Source organism: Sturnira hondurensis, unplaced genomic scaffold (genome assembly GCF_014824575.4).
Source record: "Sturnira hondurensis isolate 20B ecotype Veracruz unplaced genomic scaffold, ASM1482457v3 Scaffold0000167, whole genome shotgun sequence".
Taxonomy (NCBI): domain Eukaryota; kingdom Metazoa; phylum Chordata; class Mammalia; order Chiroptera; family Phyllostomidae; genus Sturnira; species Sturnira hondurensis.
The window spans coordinates 2,807,461-2,825,910 of record NW_028072798.1 but is presented as its reverse complement, the minus strand read 5'-3'; positions in this window follow the sequence as shown (position 1 = coordinate 2,825,910).

The window sequence follows — 18,450 nt, the reverse complement described above, 5'->3', positions numbered from 1 at the left end:
GGGAGGGGTGAAAAGCTAGCTATGGAGAGCGCCGGTCATTTCGTCTTTGATGAACTGTGCTGGAAATTCTTGTATAAAATAACTTTGCTTTCTAAATCAGCCACATTTATAATTCCTTACGTTTTTCTATGTCGGTAAGTTATTGTAATCTTCTGGAATTAATTTCACATTTTTTACTTTCTAACTTCAGGTAGGAATAAATAAAACAAGGGTTATTGAGAATATATATAATCAACAATAGAAAAATGTCTATTGAAAAAGGGCCCTTATGTGTCTGTATAGGTTATAGGTTGTATTTGTATTATTAATAGTATTTTATTATTTCTTTTTCTTTTCAATAAGACCATGACTTGAAAATATATGTAACTCTAAACACAGCAAAGTTGACTGCAAGATCAATTCATGGGATATTGAACCAGGAATACAAATCTATACTTAGAACAGTTTTAGTAGATTGTCATTCATTTATTTTGTACTTTGTTTTTTTTCACCATTATATGCTCAGTCTTTCTGAATGTTAATTCATTGTTTTTATTTTCTTCTTGTATCTCATGTTTTTCTCCTTAAGTTTATTTTTCAGTTTATTGAATTATTTTATTAAGCAATACTTTCATATATGGTACATAAGGAATAAACATCTCTGAAACTGTCTTTATTTTGCCCCCATGACTGTGAGTCTGGCTGGACACAGAATTTCATGTGCAAATGTATTTTCACTCAGAACTTCAAAGGCCTTGCTCCAATACCCTTTCATATCCTGTGTTGCATATGAGAACTCTGATGTCATTCTTTTTGGAAAATGATAATACCTTTAGATAATACCTTTTTACCCTGTTGTAAACTTTTAGAATTGTCTGTATTCATTTGAAAGTCTGAAATTTCACAAGACATATTCACATGAACATCACGTGTCTGGTTCAGCCCTTGGTGGCATGGGACAATTTCTTTACCCCCGACTCTTTGCGCTCTGCCTCCACTATTTTGTTTCATTTTCTCTTCTGTCCAGCAGGTAACCAAGGTGGCCACGGCTAATCCAAGTGTGCACTGCGCTCATAGCTAAAATCCCAGAAAAAGCACAAGTGTCTTTTTCTTTTTTTTTCCCCCTTTGGCAATAGTATATTTTATTTAATATATTTAAGCACCCTTGAGCTCTTATGCAGATGGATTTCTAATCATTTTTCCTCTGTTATAAAATATGTACTTTATACAAATAGCTACTTTTTCCCTTTTCAAGTTACTTTCTTAAGTGTTATTCCCAAAATAAATTTATTTCTATTTTTTTATTTAATTCTTATTCAAGTACAGTTTTCTGTTTTATATTCCCTGCCCTGCCCCCCCAGTGCTCCCCACCTCCCTCCCATTTCTGCCCCCCACCTTAGTTATTGTCCATGTGTCCTTTATACTTATTCATGTGAGTCCCTCCCCTTTTCCCCTATGATTCTCTCCCCTCTCCTCTCTGGCTGACAGGGTCCAGAGAGGACAAGTGTCTTTTTCAACACTTCTGGCAAAATTGTCTGATTAGCCTTATTTGGTTCATTTACTCTTCTAAATCAGCCATTGTGGCAAAGGTAACACTTTGGTTTATTTACTTCTCACTACCCTTCCTGCCATCACTCTGGTTTAAGACACTCTAGTATCTTCTCTGGGTTACTGCAGTAGCCTCTTAACTAGTGTCTTGGTTTAAATCTTGCTCCCTTCAGTCTCCTTTCAGTCCTGGAGCCAGAGCTCTAAGCATGAATTTGTCAGATCAAACTCTACCATGTTCGCCTGTTTCATTCCAAGGAAAGCTAAGTTTACAGCAGTAGTTTAAAGACCACCCATGACGTGCATGATCTGCCCTCCCATAACTCATCTGACCTCCTCTCCGGGCACTCCCCTCCCATTGCTCACTCAGCCTCAGCCATGCTGGCCTCCTTGCTATGCTTTCTGCTTGCCAGACACTATCCCAGTCCCAGGTCAGGGCCTTTGCATTGGCCGTTCTCCAACCTTGGATATACCCTCAGGCTCTGTTAGTCAACTGTCTGCTATTTAGTGAGACCCTTCCTATCCACCCATTTAAAATTACAACCCTCTGTAGTTTCCTTTCCTACTTTATTTTCCTCTGTCTCCACCATCATACACCATTTATTTTACTTATCTTGTCATTTACACTCATGAAATGTAGACCCCATGAGGGAGCGAGGTTTTATCTCTTGTGTTCAATGTTGTATGTTCAGCTAAGGTGTATTTGATGAATGACTGAATGAGTGATTGGCCAATCTAAGCCATATGTTTGCTCCGGTTTGTGAGAGGTGAGGTCATAGGGTTGACAGGGCAATAAGGAGGGGCTTCTTTAGGAAAGGGGGTTGGTCAGAGGACAAGTTTTAAATGTTCAGTGAAAGATCCTTCTGGTGAGGACTGAGAAATGTGGGTCTGTGTGAAAAAGGGACAAGATTAGTAGGTAGAAGAAAGCAGCAGGTTTTGAAACCTCAGTAATTTTCCAGTTTGTTTGATTTTGAATTTTGAGTGTGTATAATTGTCCTTATATATTATAATAGTCTTTAAGGGCTAGGTAATGTTGCCTGGAAAAAGTTACGAGGAAAATAATTTTGTCTGATTTGCTGAATAATTTGTTTCTAAGTCAATTAGCTTTTTACTCCTACTGACCAATATATGAAAAAATATGTTAGACTTGGGAGACAGTATTTTATTTCTTTCAGGAGAGCAGGCTGCAAAAATGGATTATTAATCAGTCTCTCTACATTAGATTTCTTCTTAATATTTACCTGTAGGCAAATGAAAATTTTTAAGTTAATTTCAGGCTGAATAATGGGCAGGTTAAGAATTGTATCTCAGAATACAATTTTTATTTGTATCTATTTATCTCCCTTTAGTCTTGCTGGAGCTCTATTTTATTAATTTTTCTTCAAAGAAGTAGCTTTGGGCTTCATTAATCTTCTCCATCTTTTTCTATTCTCTTGATTTCTGTCTGTTTTCACTATTTTTTCCTTGGGTTTGCTATTTTGTTACTTTTTAAAGTTTCATGTGATGAACCCTTAGCTTGTTTTCATTTATTCTTACTTTTTAAAATTTTTAGTTTTTATTTTTTAAAGATTTTATTAATTTACCTTTAGGGGGAAGGGAAGGAGAAAGGGAGAGAAATATCAATGAATGGTTGCCTCTCATGTGTCCCCCACTGGGAACTGGCCTGCAACCCAGGCATGTGCCCTGACCGGGAATCGAACTGCGATCGTCTGGCTCACAGGCTCTGCACTCAATCCACTGAGCTCCACCAGGCAGGGCTTATTCTTACTTTTTGATAAATATATTTATGGTATAAATTTTCTGCTAAAAATTGCTTTGGTCCTGTCCCCTAAATTTTTTGACATGTACTGTTTTCAATGGTGATAAATTCTAAATAATTCCTATTTGATTTTCTTCCTTGTTTTTATTTTATTTTTTTAAAAATTTTTGACCACAGTTTACATTCAATACCATGCCACACCAGTTTGAAATGTGCGGCAAAGTGGCCAGAAAAGTGAGCACTCTACAGCGTCGGCGCCCTGCCACACCAAGCACCCCCCTGGTTCCATACCCGGTTATATCAACACTACTGACTGTATTTCCCATGCTGCAGTTCGAATCTCTGCGGCTATTCTGCAACTGCAATTTTTTTCCTGCTTCATCCCTTCGCCTTTTCATTCACTCCCCACCCCCACCCTCTGTTAGTCTGTTCTCTGTATCTCTGAGTCTGTTTCTGTTTTGTATGTTTCGTTCATTAGATTCCACATGTGAGTGAAATCATATGGTATTTGTCTTTCTCTGGCTGGCTTATTTCACTGAGTATAATACCCTTTAGGTCCACCCATAGTGTTCCAAAAAGTAAGATTTCCTTCTTCTCCCTTTTTATGACAGAATAGTACTCCATTGTGTAAATGTATCACAGCTTTTCTACCCACCTATCTACTGATGGGCACTTGGGTTGCGTCTCAATCTTGGCTATTGTAAACAATGCTACTGAGCACAGGGGTGCACATATTCCTTTGAATCAGTGTTTCAGAGTTCTTGGGACATATTCTTAGAAGTGGTAATGGTAGGTCATAAGGCAATTGCATTTTTAATTTTTTGAGGAACCTCCACACTGTTTCCATACTGGTTGCACCAATCTGCGTTCCCACCAGCAATGCATGAGGGTTCCATTTGCTATCTGGGGTTTTGATTTGCATTTCTCTGATGATTAGTGATATTGAGTAACTTTTCGTATATATATATCGGTCAACTGTATGGCTTCCTTGGAGAAGTGTCTATTTAAGTGCTCTGCCCAATTTTTAATTAGGTTGTTTATATTCCCGGTGTTAATTTGTCTGAGCCCTTCATAAATTTTGGGTTTTAATCCCCTAGAAGACATATCATTGGTCAATGTATTCTTCTATTCAGTGGGGTTGTCTTTTCATTTTGTTTATGGTTTCCTTTGCTGTGTAAAACATTTTTAGTTTGATGTAGTCCTATTTGTTTATTTTTGCTTTTGTTTCCTTTACTCAAGGAGACATGTCAGAAAAAACATTGCTACAAAAATGTCTGAGATTTTACCACCGATGTTTTCTTATAGGATTTTTGTGATTCTGAGTCTTATATTTAAGGCTTTAATCCATTTTTAGTTTATTCTTGTGTATGGTGTAGGAAGTTGCCACTTGTGTGGCTAGTTGGGTTGTGCTCTGATGTGGTCTGAAGCCCACCACTGGTTTGGGTCGGTTCTGGGTCCTTCTGGGAGGTGTCACAGGGCAGGTCAATGTCAGATGCTACCTACAACTTGCCTTAGGCTACTCGTCTGGAGCTACCAAGCCATTTGCTATTTGTGGTTGCCTCTGCTGGGCCTGGGTGTGCATGGGAAGGCCCAGTTGTACAAAGGTCAGCTTCCTGAAGCTCTGAGCTGGGCTACATGAGTAAAAGGCCCCAGGCACCTTGACATTGGCCTCTACCTGTTGGCTGCCTAGGCACTCCCTGAGTCTACCCGGTTGGTTTTCCTTGAGAACCTTCCAAGGAAAGTCCACAGACGGAGCCCAAGCTGGCTGCCACCTGCAGAAACCTCCACACGGGAACCTCGGTGGTTGACCCTCTAGATCTCTCCCTGGGCCACGCCACCCAGATCTTCTCTGTGTGACTCCACTAGGCCTTGAGTTGCCTTCCCTTTGCTGTAGCCCTGGGTGAGTGTCCGGGAACAAGACCCTTTGTGCTGACCCTTTAAGAGAGCACCCGGGTTTATAGCAGGCTCTCTTCTCTCCCAGCTGAACAGAATCCCTGATGACTTTCACCATCAGATGTTATGCAGGCTCCTCTTGCCAACTCTGGTGCTCTGGGTTGGGGATCCCGGGGTGGGGTTGAGACCCTGTGCTCCTGAGGGGGGACCTTTGCAACCAAGATATCGCTCAGAATCCCTGGCAGTCACACGTGGGCGTGAGGACAGCCCTTCCGCACCCCCAACCTTTCTACCGATCTCAATGTGGCTTCTCCTCTAGATCCTCGGTTACAGAACTTCTGCTCAGCCTTCGGTTGTTCAGTCAGGTTAACTGCTCTGTCATCTAGGTGTAAATTCAGTTTGGCCCTGGGAGGAGGTGAATGTAACTACCACCGACTCCACTGCCATCTTGAGATCCCTGCACCTGATTTTCTAATTAATCCAGTGTTTTTTGATAAAGCGAGATTTAGTTTCCAGACACACAGACCTTTTAAGAGCTATGTCTTTATTATTAATTTCTGTAATGCTGGAATTATAGAAATTTCATAATAGAAATTTCTGACCATAATTTCTATCATGGTCAGAGAACATAATCTGTGTTAAAATTATGTAAAATTTATCAAGGCTCCCATTGTCATATCGTACTTTGTCAATTCTTGACAATATACCTTGTGTGTTGAAAATGAGTGTGCACTCTCTGTTTCTCAAGTATGGAGTTCTGTGTTTACTAATTGTGTTTATCTGAATTTACCAGTTGGTGTCATTTGTGTTATCTGCATTTCTGGTTACTCATTGCCTGTTTAAGCTGTTGATTTTTGAGGGGTCTGTGCGATAATCTTTAACTATAATCGCTAAGTTGTTTATATCTCTTTCCAGTTCTACTGGAGTTGTGGCTGCTTGAGATTTTTTGAGGTTATATATCTATATGCTTATGAAGTTATTGTCCAGCTTTATTTTATATCAATCTACTCCACTTTTCTCTATCATTACGTAGAAATATATATATTTACCATGTGGTTTACATTTTTAGATATTAAAATTGTTGCCATAGCTTTAGTATGTGTTGCCAGTCCTCCAAAAACAGTTGGCCTAATTTATGCATTCAACAGCGGTGTTTGGGAGTTTTCATTAGCTCTACAAGGTCTGCACTTGGCAGTCTTTTTAATTTCGGGATTTGGGCGGGTGTTTAAAGCTATCTCTTTTTTTTGCAGTTTGGCCTTGCATTTCCCTGAGTAAGCATCTTTTCAAGTCTATATTGGCTAGTTGATATTGTCCTTTGTGAAATCAATGTTAAGTCTTTTCCCATATTTCTCTTGGATTTTCTGTCACTTATTGGTTTATAGGAGTTCTCTATACATTCTGGTATGAACTTTCTATAGTTTTTATGTATTGCACACATTTCTTTCTCATTCGTTTGCTTGCTTTTATACTCCCTAAGGTTGTCATTTAGTGAATGGAGATTTTTAAAATAAAGATTTTATTTATTTATTTTGAGAGAGGGGGGAAAGGAGCGAAAGAGGGAGAGAAACATTGATGTGTAAGAGAAACATGGATCATTTGATATCTGTACATCCCCAACTCTGGACCTGGTCCACAACCCAGGCATGTGCCCTGATCGGGAATCTAACCAGCAACCCTTCCAGTTTACCGGATGACGCCCAACCCACTGGGCCACGACTGTTACAGTGGTGAATAGAAATTCTTAATTTTAGTGTATTCTAACTTACCAAGCTTTCCCTTTATGGTTAGAGCCAATGGGGGAAACACAGTATTTAAAAAAAAAATTTACTGAGACAGCCCTGACTGGTGTGGCTCAGTGGATTGAGCACCAGCCTGTGAACCAGAGGGTCACCAGTTCAGTTCCTGGTCAAAGCACATGCCTGGGCTGTGGACCAAGTCCCCAGTTGCGGGGGTGGGGGGGCATGTGAGAGGCAACCAGTCAATGATTCTATCACACACCTATGTTTCTCTCCTTCTCTTTCTCCATCCCTTTCTGTCTCTCTAAAAATAAATAAAAAATATTTTTAAAAAATTTATCGAGACTAGAAAATAGGACTTCCAGCCAAGATGGAAGTGTAGGTGGAAACGCTGTGCCCCCTCCCACAACTAAATTTAAAAACAGTGAAATTTTAGAAACAAAACACAGCCAAAACAGTGAAATTGAACTGTACAGAAGTCCGACAACAACAAACCACTCAGCCAGACCAGTAAGAGGGGCGGGGTCAGCGGCGGAGTGGGGTCGAGCTGGACAGATCGGTCTGACCGACCCAGGAGCGGAGGTGGGTGGTGGATCCCAAGCGTGGGGTGGTGACAGGTGGACCCAGTGAGGGCGCATGGCGGTGGCTGACTGTGGTCATACATTTGTGTGCAGATAAACCAAGTGAAGGAGCGTACAGAGAGACAGACTGCTCAGGCTAGGGCCCCAGCGACGGGAATTAGAGCCTGAAAGCACCAACTGGGAAGACTTTCTCAGGATCAAGGGAGAGGTTCCCAGGCTCACAGAGAGTTCTTTGGAGAGACCCATGGGGTCCTGGAGAGTACACAGGCCCACACACCTGGGAACCAGCACCAGAGGGACCCAATTTGCTTGTGGGAAGCTGCAGAGGGGACAGAAATCTGAGAGAGAGTGGAGCGGAGCAAAGCGCCATTTTTTCCCCCTCTCTGACCCCGCCCCCACATACAGTGTCACAACCCAGCGACCGAGGTGCCCCGCCCTGGTGAACACCTAAGGCTCTGCCCCTCATACATAACAGGTGCAAACAGACCAAACATTATGGCTCAAGAACAACTCAAAGCCCCAGAGCCTATAATTCTAAGTGACCAAGAAATAGCCAACCTTTCAGATGCACAGTTCAAAATACTGGTGATCAGGATGCTCACAGAATTGGTTGATTTTAGCCACAAATTAGAGGAACATATGCAGGCTAAACTGATTGAAATGAAGGGAAATGCACAAGAAACCAATAGTGGTGGAAAGGAAACTAGGACTCGAATCAAGGGAGTGGACCAGAAGGAAGAAAGAAACAACCAAACAGAAAAGAATGAAGAAACAAGAATTCAAAAAAATGAGGAGAGGCTTAGGAACCTCCAGGACATCTTTAAACATTCCAACATCCAAATTATGGGGATACCAGAAGGGGAAGAGGAAGAGCCAGGAGTGGAAAACTTATTTGAACAAATAATAAAGGAGAACTTCCCCAATCTGGCAAAGGAAATAGACTTCCAGGAAATCCAGGAAGCTCAGAGAGTCCCAAAGAAGTTGGACCCAAGAAGGAACACACCAAGGCACATCATAATTACATTAGCCAAGATTAAAATGAAAGAGAGAATTCTAGAAACAGCAACAGATAAGGGGACAGTCACCTACAAAGGAGTTCCCATCAGACTGTCAGTGGATTTCTCAAAAGAGACCTTACAGGCAAGAAGGGGCTGGAAAGAAGTATTCCAAGTCATGAAATCCAAAGACCTACATCCAAGATTACTCTATCCAGCAAAGCTTTCATTTAGAATGGAAGGGCAGATAAAGTGCTTCTCGGATAAGGTCAAATTCAAGGAGTTCATCATCACCAAGCCCTTATTATATGAAATGTTAAAAGTACTTATCTAAGAAAAAGAAGATAAAAATATGAACAGTGAAAGGACAGTAAACTCATAGTTATTAACAACCACACCTAAAACAAAAGCAAACTAAGAGGACAGCTAGATCGGGAGAAGACTATAGAAATGGAGATCCCATGGAGGGTTAGCAACAGGGGAGTGGGAGGAGGAGAATGGGGGAGAAGGTACAGAGAATAAGTAGCATAGAAGGTAGGTAGAAAATAGAGAAGGGGAGGGCAAGAATACTATGGGAAATACAGAATCTAAAGAACTTGTGACATATGGACATGAACAAAGGGGGGAATGGTGGGGGAGGGGTGTGCAGGGTGGAGGGGAGTGAAGAGGGGGAATGGACAACTGTAATGGCATAATCAATAAAATATATTTTAAAAAATATTTTTAAAAAAGAAAGGCAGAAAATACGGGGATCCTAGCAGGTGTAGCTGATTGTGAGAGGAGTCAGAAATGGGATTATAGAGGAGGGTCCAGGCTGGGATTTAAACCAAAGGTGGGCCACAACGAGGGATGAGAGAGAGGATGCAGGACTCTGGAGAGGACAATGTGGAGTAGGGCTGGAGAGACAATGCAGGAGACAATGACGGGGGATAATTAGAAACTATGCAGGAAGAAAAGGGGTGAAAGGACTCTTGCTGGCGGGCCATGAGGAGGTGCCATGTGGTTTTGGATTAAGAACTGAAGATGGAGGTATTGACACAGCGGATGGTGCCAGGGACTGTGGGAGACCGGCCCAGCGAGCATGGATTACTGGGAGGAACCGGGAGTCTAGCTGCGCTCTAGACTTCTGTTTCTTTTCCTGAGATATGGTGCCCCTGACTGGCCTGACTGGGCAAAGGGGAGGCAGGACTGTGTTTGTGTGTTTGTGGGTGTTTTAAAGGGACTGTGGGATTTCTAACTGTGACATTCTGCCATTACTCTAAACCTGTATAACTTTTGAATACATAGTTCTTCCCTTTTTACCCCCCCAAAATTACCGAGACTATTAGTTATTAATTTAAAAACGGAAACTTGACTCTTATTTAAAACCATAATAAAAAATCAATTGTAAGTAGATTGTGGATCCAATATAAAAAGCAAAAAGCCCAAACACTATAGAAGAAAAGGTAGGGTAATATCCTATGACCTCAAGATAAAGACAAAGCACTCCCCGTCACCATCAGAGTCATCCAGTTAATGAACACAACATATCCTCCTATTTATTAAGGTCTTTTTCGATCTCCTTCAGTAATATGATATAGATATTTTTATGACAATATTGGGCACCTTTTGTCAGATTCATTCTAATGTATTTGGAATTTAATGTGATGTTGCTCTACATCCCAGGTGGCAAACACAAGGCCCGTGGGCTGAATCTGGCCTCCACCTTGTTTTATCCAGCCCGGCACCTTGTTTCTACCTGGTGGCAGTGCCGAGCTCTCGCTTAACTGTTACAGAGTAGTTACCTTTACACAGTTCTAAAATGACACTCTGCCCTTTGAAGGCAACTGCGAGGCTGATGTGGCCTCCGGTGAAAATGAATTTGACACCCCTGTTCTACATGTATCTTCTTAAAATATTTCTTTGCATGGTATTTGTCACTGATGGATATAAATGATACTGATTTTTACCTATTGGCCTTGTATCTAACAATTCTTCTATGTCCAATTTTCAGTTTTAATATTTCAGGTGTAGATTATTCTTTACATGTAAATCCTATCATCTGAAAGTATCGAGCCTATATTTTTTTAATTGTTATAGTTCTTACTGCTATTTTTAACGAGCACTTATGAAGGAATATTGTTGAATGATAATGAGCCCCTGTGGTTTATCCCTGAGAGCAAAGAAGAAGGTTCAACATTTCACCATCAAATATGTGATAGAGGAAGTAAGGCCCACCTCACTTTTTAGGAAGTAAAGGTGGACCTTACTTCCTAAAAATAGAGGAACAAAGACCCCTTCGTTTTGCTCATGAGAGGAATCTGGGAAGGGCTTGGCTTGGTGGTTTATCTCTGCTGCACCTGGTTTCAGGTGGTGCTTCGGGGAGGGAGGATGTCCTTCCTAGATCACTAGATCACTATTCCATCCACAAGTCGGGCACCCTGCTGTTCCTCAGCTTCTCCCCCGCCCCCATGCTTCATTCTTCTGGGACTACCCACGGCTGGTCTTTTACAACACAGCGACCTCAAAATCACCCGGTTTTGTAAATGTCATCTGGCTTCCCTTAGAGCAAGTTGTTCCTCTTTCTATGAGTTTGATCTAAATTTCTTTCATTTGAGTCCAGGGGCTCATGTAAATTACAATGAAACCTATTTATTTTTTTAAAAAATGTTCTAAGATAAAATTTTAACACAACCAAATTTCAGTAATATGGAGTAGAGAAAAAAGGCGATTTGTTATTTTGATGCCAGACTTTTGAGGGGAGATGAAGTTATCTGGGACAGCGGGGAGGGTGACAGAGGCACGTAGAGGGGAGTGCAAAACAGTGTGTAGGTGAGATGTAAGTGAAAAGTAATTAAGAGATGAAGAGAGTAGGTTGGCCACAGGAAGCTGGGCAGACCACAGGAAGCAGGCTGGAAAAAAAATGTCACTGGCTTCACTTAATTAAAAGCAAGAATAAAATGACCCAAAGACAGATGGAAAATCTCATACGTAAAGTCTGTAAAGGGCTGGAAACAAAGACTAATCACACATGTTCAGGGGCAGGTGAACTGAAGTGACTGGCCGTTTACAATCTGCTCCAACTTTTGTATCCACAGAACCTTATGCAGTAAGATAGTCTAATGAAAAAACAAATGCAAGAGGAAAACACTTCCTTTAGAAATAAACACAAAACATTCTTTTGTAAACCTTATATTTCTGGGCTTATAATTCTAGTTGTTTAACAAGTCTATTGAAATAAAAAAATGTTAGGGAGTCAGAATGATGTTTTCTGGTCTCCGGTCCCAAGCTAAACAGTGCACTTGCATCTGGCCACTAGGTGTCTCTCCTTACATGTTATGATTCGAGGGAGAGCTAATCTAGTCCTCAAACCAACAGTTTACATGGATTGTGTCAACAAAGGTCTTAATTTTGGCGTATTTAAGAATGGCTTTAATTTAATGGATCTTCCTAAAGGATAAGTAGATGTGTCTTGGCTACATCGGTCACTCTTTAGAAATTTTGGAGACATTAACCCAGAATTATCAGCAGATGTACAATTCAGGTACTTGCAGCAGCGTAGCTGGCAGGCTAGAAGCCTTTGAGTCAATAGCCTGCCGGTTTAGGATTCCGACCCGGACGTCAGCCCCATATTATTTCTGAATGGAGCCTAGGCGATAACGCTTAATTCCAAAACAAACTGCCTTTGGCTCTCCAATGTCTCTTTCCAGGAGCTATATGTCTTGCTGATCAGACCCTTCAAAATACCCACTGGCTGCTAATCTGTGGTCCCCACATGTAGCCCTTTGGGCACAAGATATCAATTACTGTGAGTCACATAAGGCCTTTCTGAATTTTCCAAATTTGGCAAATAGTTTACCCAGCCTGAGTTGTCTTAAAGTAGAGGCAGGATCATATATAAATTAATATATATTTATTAGGTGTCCATTGTATACCTGGCCTGAAACATCTACAAGAATTATTGGACTCATTTGTGCTATAAGAATGTAATGGAATTTATTATTTGCAGAAAAATTAAACACGTTGCTAAAGAAAGGTTGAGAGGGCAAAGGTTATTGTAAGAGACCTTATAACTTTCTGGCTCTGTACTCACTCCACCTGCTCTGTGTGTTAGCTTCCTCATTTGTAAAAGCACAGATAACATTACAGAGTTGATGTGAAGATAGAAAACAGTTTGCCATACTTCTGCTGAATATCATTTTAAGAGCCTCCCAGAGAAGTCACCCTCTCCTGGGTAAAAACAGCCTTAGGCACAACAGTTTAGTTCCTTATGGTCTCTACCTCTCCAGTCCGAATAAGCTCTGGGCACTACCTTTGCAAAATCAAAAGCCCCATTAAGGTGATATTTACCCATGAAAGAGCTAACCAGACAAAAGAGGAATGTTAACTCCAGCTCCAAAGCAGCAGCTACAAACAGTAGTCTGCTTTTACACTACTTCCCTTCTCCTGGTTGTCTCTTTCATGGNCCCCCCCCCCCCCCCCCCCCCCCAGCCAGCAGTGGTCCTGAGGCAGGGGCCGCTTCCCCACCGGTGGGCCTCTTTACTGTGATGCAGAGTGTTCAGTGGAAGGCTGCTTGTCAAAGCCACATCAAGTTGATCAGCTGCCTCAGAGCAGTGTGCATGGCAGTCCAGATCTCACAAGCAGAAAGTACACCATCTTCCCTAGAGGGAAAATATTATCAGTGTTCATGTGGACAAATTTACAGTTGCAAATGACAAAAGGTAAGGGTTGTCCAAATTTGCCATTCTTGTCTGGCAAAGTTTAGCACATGGCATCTGCCCTTACCCTATGGGCTGGAGGGAGAGAACTTAGGAGTCTGGTGTGGTTATATAGGGGCTGCCATTGCAGGAAGCTAGGGGGTGCTCATGGGATGGTCTGTCGGAGATCTAAACGTTGATACTTTGCCTTGGGGCTACCAATGCTCCCTGTGACCTCATCATTGGCCTGGGGTCCTTTCCCTACATGATGTGGCTCCTTGGGGCTAGTATTATCCAGAGAGGGCTCCTTGGGTTTCATTTCACAACCCTTAAATGAAACCTAAGCATGAAGCTAGATTGGACTTTAGAGTGACTGGCTCTTTCCTGGACATTCCTTGGATCTCTGTCACCAGTCTAGCAGAAGAGGCAGGTTTTACCTGCACTGGTACACAAAGGCTGCTGCTGGGGTGTGTGCATGTGTTTCTGTGTGGTTAGGGTATGCACAAGTATGTTTTGTGGGGCCCCTTCTTATGTAAATAAGTCAAATGCCCCGAAATCAGAGTCTCAACCTGATTCTGGAGGGCTGTGGGGAGCAATCAGGGGATAGGCATCACGGAGGTAAAACAATGATGAGAACAAATCAATCCCATGGAGATGAGGCTCGGTGCTCTTCAGACATCAGGTCAACTCCATGCTCTGGTGAAGGATAAGTGCCTCAGTTGGGAGTGATGGGCACAGGGCACACACGGTGGCACAGGGCACACACGGTGGCACCCTGCTATGACGCCAGAGCAGATAAGCGGGGCCCTGCTTGCCCAAGATTAAGGACATGCCGGGGGTACAGACCAAATTCTTTGAAGTTTTGGGTTCTGGATGCCAGCAGAAGGGCAGGAGACCCCTTCGGTCCAGAGATGCAAGGGAGCTTCGTGCCTCCCCGAGGCGCATGGCCACGCAACAGCCATTTGTTGGCTAATAACAGCCATTTGGTCAGGTTCTTCCAGGAAAAAGAGGAAGATTGTTGGAGATCTCTTGCAGTTTGCTGCCTCCTTGTTACTATGGTAAAATGGTCCTTTTGGAGCAGAGACTGACATTGGCTGAAAGAAGGTTTTTTTCCCCCCCTTAGATTTGTACATTTTTATGTCTCAGCCTTGATTGTCAGGACTGACAGCTTATGTGGGAACGCATGAAAAAAGAGAAAGGAAGAAGCCTGCCAGTCTCCTCAGATGATGTATCACAGTGTTCAGTGGTGCTGAAAATAATTTTAACCATCCCAATTTCCTTCTGTTTAAAAAAAAAAAGCTGCGGGATGGACCTGGAGAGCATTATGTTCAGTGAAAGAAGCCAGTCAAAGAAAGACAAGTACTAGATGATTTCACTCATATGTGGTACCTAATGAACAAAGTAAACTAACGAACACGAAAGAAATAGGGTCCTGGATACAGAGAACAGACTGACAGCTGTCAGAGGGGAGGGAGTTGCGGGCTGGGTGGAGATGTAAAAGATTAAAATAACCCCACAGGCTCATCGACAGAGACTCCAGTATGGTGATTATAAGAGGGAAGGGGGTAGAGGGAGGTGGGAGAGAATAAAGGGGGATAAATGGGAGAAGAGCTGCATGTACAATGTGCAGACGGTGTGTTACAGAATTGTACACCTGAATCCTGTGTAATTTTATTAACTAATGTCACCCAATAACATTTTTAAAAACCTTTGGCTCTTAAGGCCATCTGTTAGTTCATCCTCAAAATAACGAGACAGCAGAAAAACGATGCAGCAAAATGATTGGAAAGTTGACAGTAAGAAAGAGAAAATAAAAAGAAAGAATGCGAAGGTTTTAAAGCACGTAATGAATCAGCTGGAACCAGAGTGACAACCGAGCTCAAATTTAAAATAAAATTTTTCGAAATAATTTGGATCAAGCCATTTTTTCCTTTCATAAATTTCCTGGATAAAGTACCAACCCTGGACCCCCACCCCCATCCCTGCCGCCCGATGCCTGCGATCACCAGGAGGTCACCTCGCATGTTTCATCTCTCCCACTCTGCCTTGACAAGACAAATCTCCTGCTAACTGGCAAAACGAATGGATTATTTCACCTCCTTGGCTGATCCAGATGAGCCAAGATGAGTTTTCACCCCTGCCTCCCATGGCATTGTCCTGATGGCTTGTCATTTTGCAGAACACGCTTGCCTACCGGCGTTCTCATTGCTAGTTTAGTGTGCACTCTGTTGCCACGTGTATTACAGGCTTTTTGGTGGTTGAGACTTCTGCCTCAAGAACGACCAGTGGTTTCTGTTTCCTCGTTAGCTCTACTTTCTGGATTAAGAATAATTCACATTAGTTGCCTGCATTTGTGGACATTCTTCCGATATATCCATTGATTGCTCTAAGAATGTCCTGTCAAATGTAAGCACTGTAATGTTAGAGGATGAACATGTTATGACTTAATCTGTGGGTTTTGAAAATTTGAGTTCAGGGTTCTGTTCTTTTCACTTAAGGCTCTGTAAAAAAAAAAAAAAGAGAGAGAGAGAGAATAAACCTAGCCCACAGTTTCTTTCAATTGGAAAAATAATCTCTAAATCACAACAAATCGTCTTCTTGTAAAAAATCATAAAAATATTAGACATCTTGCTTTTCTTGCACCATCGTAAAGATCCGAGTGTCTACAGGGGACTCATCAAGGCAGTTACTTTTGAATCAGTTGAACCTGTAACTCCCTTTAGTGAATTTTTTAGTTTTCAAAAAAAAAAAACCCNAGAATAAACCTAGCCCACAGTTTCTTTCAATTGGAAAAATAATCTCTAAATCACAACAAATCGTCTTCTTGTAAAAAATCATAAAAATATTAGACATATTGCTTTTCTTGCACCATCGTAAAGATCTGAGTGTCTACAGGGGACTCATCAAGGCAGTTACTTTTGAATCAGTTGAACCTGTAACTCCCTTTAGTGAATTTTTTAGTTTTCAAAAAAAAAAAACCCTAAGTATACTTGCAAAGACATTCTTTATCAATCGAGCATTTGTTACATGTTGATAGTCTTGGTTTATTTTCTCATTTTCAAGTTCTCTAGGGCCAACGCTCCCATTTCTGACTTACTAACTGACAAAACAGTTTCTAAAAAAATTGCAAGAATAAACTTGCATTTTGTGTGTGCCTACCACAAAATGAAATGATTCTTCACCAGTATCACAGTCAGTTCGGATGCTATCACAAAATGCCATACATTGGGTGGTTTCTCAGCAGCAGAAATGTATTGCTCCCAGTCCCGGAGGCTGGGTGCCAGCACAGACAGTCCCAGTGAGGGCCTTCCCCTGGGCTGCAGACTGCGGTCTTCTCATTGCGTTGTCACGAGAAGACAGGCTCTCTGACCTTTTCTTCGAAGGGCACTAATCCCATTGACGAGGGCTCCACCCTCCTGACGCAATTCCCTCCCCATAGTCCTACCTCCAAATATTGTCACATTGGGGATTTGTTTTCAACATAGGAATTAGGTGGGAGGACACAAATGTTTAGTCCTTAACAACCAGTATATATTCAGGGAAATCTTTTTATTTGAAATTATCTTTATAGTTCATTTGATAATGACCTATGCTTTCCACTTTTCTGTTATAGGGTTTATTAGGATACATTTTATTTCATATCACTTAAAAAAATTTAATGACCTCTTTGTTTTGGCTAAGTCTCCTGTTGTGGCCTGTTAAATTGTCCTTTAAAAAAGGTGACTGTCTCAAATATACCCAAGAAAGCTGTTCCCTTAAACTCTGAAACAAGGCACCAGAAATGTTGCGGGGAAGATAGTTAGGGAGTTTAATCAACTTTGAAGTGCGAAAGCTGTTTTATTAGATGAAACTTGTTATCACACTTGCTCAAGCCCTTTAGTCGTGCGCTAATTCCATTAGGAAGAACAGTTTTCTGTAACAAAGCTATTCTTAAGTAATTGTTTCCATTGAAGGTAATTGCTTCCACTCATGGAGCCTGCTCTGTGCCCTGCATTTCCCAGGTGGTATTTCTTTTAATTTTAACAAAAATCCTGGGAATTGGTTATTATTATTTCTGTTTAACAGATGAGGCATCTGCTGTTCAGAGAAATTGATTTTTGTACATTTCCACATTTACCAAGTGGCGAGTGAAATCTGTTCCACAGAGACGTGCATGCAGCAGTTTTCAATATTTCTGGTTGCGTAGTCATAAAATAGTTTGGAAACCCTGTGAATACTTTTATACTTTAAATTATCATTTAAAGCCTTAGCTGGGTGGCTGAGTTGGTTGGAATGGTGTCCTGGACACCAAGAGGCTGTGGGTTCGATTTCCAGTCAAGGGTACATACTTAGATTGCGGGTTTGATCCCTGGTGGGAGAGCACGAGGAAGACAGCCGATGGATGTTTCTCTCTCACATCGATGTCTCTCTTTCGCTCTCTCTTCCCCCCTCCCCCTCTCTAAAATCAATAAAACATATCCTTGGGTGAGGATTAAATTTTCATTCAGAGTTTTTATCATATGTTTAAATAGTTACAAAAGATGTAATTTCTGGCACATTATACATCTTGATAGTAAAGAAGATTATGTATTTTTTAAATTATAAACTATGCAATAAAAATGTCACAGAGATTTTATATGCCCCATTATTTTTTTTAAAAAAGTAATATTTGGAGTTTAAAATTCTACATTGCTGTTTTGTCCACCCCTTTACCTCCCTGAAAGTCAGATTTTCATTTCACTACTCTGTGGATTTTATCCAATTATATACTATTTTTATACTTGAAAATGTTTTATTGATGATTCTATGATAGATTTCAGCAAAAGAATGCATATTTAAATCAATTTTAAAAATTTTGGTTGACATAATTCTTTGAGCCATGAAAGATTTTATTTGGAGTGAGTTATCATAACCATTGTTATTGGTGTATAGTTTAATGAACAATGTGACTATGTTACATATTTTGATGCTAACGATCAATACAGAGGTGTATATTGTTTTCCAATGTTGCATTGTTTCAGGAGACAGTTGGGGCCTTTCCTCTGATTTTGTCACGTAGCCATGAATGCAGATTATCTGTTGCTAGAACGAGAGGGAGTTGAGGACCAATTTTATTCCTACTATTGATCGTTATGTATCTAAGTACCTAAAACTATTTTTCACATAAACAAATAGGTGGGAATGAAGCACCTTTTGAACTCCTTTCAAGTATATGCTGAATACCACCCGGTGATTAATCAGAAGAAGTGCTTTCAATGACTAAAAAAACATGTAAAATAGATTCTTCTTTCATTTTGTTGATAGCGA